This window comes from Callithrix jacchus, chromosome 5, assembly GCF_049354715.1.
Source record: "Callithrix jacchus isolate 240 chromosome 5, calJac240_pri, whole genome shotgun sequence".
NCBI classification, from domain to species: Eukaryota; Metazoa; Chordata; class Mammalia; order Primates; family Cebidae; genus Callithrix; species Callithrix jacchus.
Genome location: NC_133506.1, coordinates 49,564,377 through 49,569,681, shown reverse-complemented (window position 1 = coordinate 49,569,681; position 5,305 = coordinate 49,564,377).

The following is a 5,305-nucleotide window of genomic DNA, read 5'->3' as shown; positions in this document are numbered from 1 at the left end:
CACCATGTTGGCCAGGATAATCTGGATCTCTTGACCTGGTGATCCACCCACCTCAGCCTCCCAAAGTGCTGGGATTACAGGTGTGCTGTCAGGAAGAACTTATTCTTTATAATTTGTGCCAAATTAGGTCAGTACAAGCTTGCAGATTCTTATGTTTTTGAATGGGTTATAATTTTTACACTATTATTATTCATTTTGATATTCAGATTGTCCCGGATTTAGCTAATGGGAGGGAAAGAGGGAGGGAAAGAGGGAGGGAGGGAGGGAGGGAGGGAGGAAGGAAGGAAGGAAGGAAGGAAGGAAGGAAGGAAGGAAGGAAGGAAGGAAGGAAGGAAGGAAGGGCAGTGTATCAAGGTGGTTAAGAACTGAGTGCAGGCTGGGCACCATGGCTCATGCCTGTAATCCCAGCACTTTGAGAAGCAAAGGTGGATGGATCATTTGAAGTCAGGAGTTCAAGACCAGCCTGGCCAACATGGTGAAACACCATCTCTACCAAAAATACAAAAAATTAGCTGGGTCTGGTGGCATGTGTTTGAAATCCCAGAGACTCAGGAGGCTGAGGCAGAAGAGTCACTGAACCCAGGAGGCGGAGGTTGCAGTGAGCCGAGATTGCTCCATTGCACTCCAGCCTGGCTATAAGAAGAGTGAAATTCGGCAAGCATGCAGGTGAAATGGGGGTGACGGGGGGGGGGGGGGAGAGAGAGAGAGAAGGGAAGGAAGGAAGGAAAGGAAGGAAGGAGGGAGGGAGAAAAGAAAAGAAAAAAGAATAGAACTGAACTGAACTGAGGGCTGGAAGGTGATAGATTGGGTTTAAATCCCAGCTCCTCCACTGTGTGGCATTGGGAAAGTGATTCTAACCTCTCTCTGCTTAAGTTTTCTCATCTATGAAACAGAAATAATGATCAAAACATATGTCATAGAATTGTCGAGAGAATAAATGGAATAATGCACTAGAACTCTTAGAAGCTGTCTGGTAGATGGCGAATTTTCAGTGAATATCAGGTATTTAAAGATGTACTAACATTTAACAGTTGTGGAATGAGATGCACTATCTCATATTTCTGGAATCTGTGGGAAAACAGAAGTCCGGTCTGTATGGCCCCCAAATCCATAAAGCCGTCAGCTGGAGCCAGACCTTGCTGGGGCAGGTCCCCAACACTGAGTCCTGACTCAACTTCTACCCTTTATAGCACCTGCCACACCTCATTTTCAATGTCTATTTTGCACATCCTGGAAATCTATGACTTATTTTCTTCTGGTCTTAAGGGCACCTGATTGTATTTCCCCAAAAATCTGAAATGCACAAATATCTGATTAGGGCAACTAACATATTTTGAGTGTGTTCTAGAATCTTTTCCATAACTTGTCCCAATGATTTCTCCCATGGCCTTGCCAAATAGCTGGGAATCTTCTCATTTTTCAGTTAGGCTTAGAGAAGTTAAGTATCTTGCTCAGGGAAACGCAGCAAGCAGACTTGGACTAACTCCAGTCTGTCTGACTTAATACTTCTTATTTCCCTACTTTTCATGGTGCTCAAAGAACCTAAATGGGTCCACCAATGAATCTATCAGCAAGTATTGAGGAGAAGACTGTTTGTTGAAAACCAAGGTGCCATTTATGATTCAGCCTAATTTGTTGAGCTTTTCCTAATCTCCTGGATTGGACGTCGACCCAGTTAGTGATTAATATCACTTATGCTTCTCCATGATTGTTCTGTCCTGTAGAACCTCCTTTATAAGCAATAACATATTTGCAGAACTCTTAATCATTGGGATGCCTTGCACCTGGGCTTTTCAAGATGCATCAACTCCCCAGTACCAATGCTTTAGAAATAATAAGAAGATTTGCACAGAGGAAACTTTTCCCCTCCCAAATCTGTTGTGCTTTTATAAAAATGAGTGTGCAATAGATCTTGCACCCATTGAGCAGAAAGGTAAGGTGATGAGGATGTGCCATATTGTGGGAGAAAAGATATCAGGAAGACAAAATAAATATGAAGCTAAGGACAGGCACGGTGGTTCAAGCCTGTAATCCCAGCACTTTGGGAGGCCGAGGCGGGTGGATCACGAGGTCAACAAATCGAGACCATCCTGGTCAACATGGTGAAACCCCGTCTCTACTAAAAATACAAAAAATTAGCTGGGCATGGTGGCGCGTGCCTGTAATCCCAGCTACTCAGGAGGCTGAGGCAGGAGAATTGCCTGAACCCAGGAGGCGGAGGTTGCGGTGAGCTGAGATCGTGGCATTGCATTCCAGTCTGGATAACAAGAGCAAAACTCCATCTCAAAAACAAAACAAAACAAAAATATGAAGCTGAGAATCGACGACATGTACCTGAAAAAGAAATGCTTTGCTTTTCCATTTGCATTTGTTTTCTTTTGAATAAACAGGTTTTCCTTCTTCTTTTCATGTATTGTTAACGATTTTTTTTCGTTATGATTTGCCCAGATCGTTCACACCAGGTGAAATCTACTGAAGGCTAGTAGCTGTCCTCTGGATTCTGCCAGCACCGCTTGATTGGTGACAGCTGCCTGAAACACACTGTCAGGAAACATTCTAAAGCTGAGTCCAAGCATGGCAGGAAAGATCATTACCAAGGCCAAGCGTAACGGAAAAGAGATGTTCGGCCCGTGTTTCATCTTACATATGATATACTGGAGACCAGACTTGTGGAAGCATGGTGCAAAAGTAATGGCAGAAACCACAATCACTTTTTCACCAATGTACTAGATCTATAATAAAAATAACTTACATTTATTAAGGGCTGGCTGTGTGACTGACACTCTACTAGTGTATTACAGTGACTTTTTTCAGCATTTTATTGAGGATGCTTACGTATCATCACAAGTTACATACAGAATGAATTTTCAAGGTACACAGAGGAGTAATTTCATTACTGGTGATATGTATGTTTGTAATCAGCTTCTGGTAATACTAGTTCTTTTTAAAGTTCTAGTGCTACTATAAAATTTACTTTGTAAATCAATTAAGTTTTAAAAGATGATGCCTAAGTAAAACAATAACTGAATGATATTTTATGAGGCAAAGAGAGCTTTGTGTAAATCCCTCCCTTTAAGTGTGGGCGGGGCCTGTGGCTTGATTCTAAACAATAGAATATGTCAAAGGTGATGAGATGTCACTTAGGGATTATGTGAGAAAAGATTGTAATAGTCATCTGGTTTTGATGAAGCAGGCGATTGTGTTGGGGAGACCCTCATGCAAGAAACAGAGGGTAGCCTCCTTTTTGTTTTTTGTTTTTTTTTTGAGACAGAGTCTGGCTCTGTTGGCCAGGCTAGAGTGCAGTGGCATGATCTTGGCTCACTGCAACTTCTGCCTCCCAGGTTCAAGAGATTCTCCTGCCTTAGCCTCCCAAGTAGCTGGGATTACAGGCCCCTGCCATCCCACCCAGCTAATTTTTGTATTTTTAGTAGGAATGGGGTTTCACTATGTTAGCCAGGCTGGTCTCTAGCTCCTGACCTCAAATGATCTGTCCACCTCAACCTCCCAAAGTGCTGGGTCACAGGTGAGAGCTGCTATGCCCAGCATCAGCCTCTTAGTAAAAAAGGAAAGTCTGAAAATAAAGAACATAAAGGTCTTGAATGAACCATCATAATCAGTACTGTGCATTAATTTATCCAGCACATAGCTACCAAACCCTTACTTTCTGATAGACTGGTTCAGCATTAAAAGAATTCTGTTCTCATGTTAGGAGAGAATTCAGTTTCTCAAGGTTCATGGTAGGAGAATTGTTTGTTATTCCTCCTAGAAATTCTGTTTTTCACTGTATAATTCACAAGGAGTCAAGCTCATTTCATCTTTCATGGTGGGCTTTGTTTGTTCTTTTTCAATACCTAAATTATAGGACATTTTGGGGTTACTGTTGTCTAATAGTTTTGATATTTTTAATTCCAGAAACATTTTTGACTATAGGATAACTACAAATATGAGCTGTTTCACCTGTCATTGAAAATGAAAAAATGAAAGCAAGGAAGAAAACATAAAAGATAATAAAAAGAGAGGCACCAATATTTTTGAGGCATCAATGAAATGGTTTTAGACTTTGAATTATAGAAGCAGATTATTCACTCAAATGAACAACTAAAATCATAAACATGAAGGCCACAGAGATGAGTTCATGGTTGCCTTATAGAGAAACAATGTAGCTAGATCAGAAATATGGAAACAGAACAAAATAAGTATGCTACCATTGTATTCTCATAAGATTTCCAACACTAATTCCATCTTTTTTTTTTTTTAACTTAGAGCTTCCAGAGAAAGAAGCTGAGTCTGACTTTGGACAAACATTAAGTCAATTTGCCAAATCTTTCCAAGGTTCACTAGAAAGTGACCTGGAAAAATATTCACATTAAGACTTTAAGAGTGTAGAAATGCCGGAAGAGCTTAAAATAGTTAACCCATCAACTAACCTAGAATGAGTTGAGGATAAGCATTCTAGCATACTTTTTGTTGGGAACAGAAAAAAAAATAGAAAACAACTTCATTTGAAGACAGAACAATTCAACTGAAAAGGTCAATATCAAACTTCTTAGGTAATGAATGATTCTGGCAGTTATTCGTATTTTGGCAGATCCAGTGAAATAACATTTTATCTCCAAATTTCTAAATGACTTTCCTCAAGAGATCTTGAAATTGTTACAATGATCTAAATTGAACTGGGTAACTTGCCTTCTTTTCCTATTTTCAAAAGTTTTTAGATGATTAGTACTATAAAATTAGTTGTAAAACTCACCTATAAAACTATACTGGTATGAACAGAGCTGGCTATAGAATTTGCAGTGCCAAGTACAAAATTAAAAGGAGAGCTTCTTATTAATATATGGTAATTAACTCTATAATATATTTACATTAATATATCAATATCTAATTCATACATTAACATAATTGATAATATAACATATTAATAATTTTGAGCCCAGGTGTGGTGATTCACACTTATAATCTCAGCACTTTGGGAGGCCAAGGCAGGTGGATCACCTGAGCCCAGGAATTCCACACCAGCCTGGGCAACATGGCAAGACCCCACCTCTACAATTTTTTTTTTTTAATTAGCCAAGTGTGATGGTGCACACCTGTGGTCCCAGCTATTAGGGAGGCTGAGGTGGGAGGATCACTTGAGCCCAGGACTTTGAGGCTACAGTGAGCTGTGATCACATCACTGCACTCTGGCTCGGGGGACAGAGTGAGACCTTGCCTCAAAAAAAGAAAAAGAAGAATTTTAAGATAGTAATAGCAAAGAATTACATCCAGAGCAAGGTACTTCTAAGGAGGGGGCCACCATGTGATT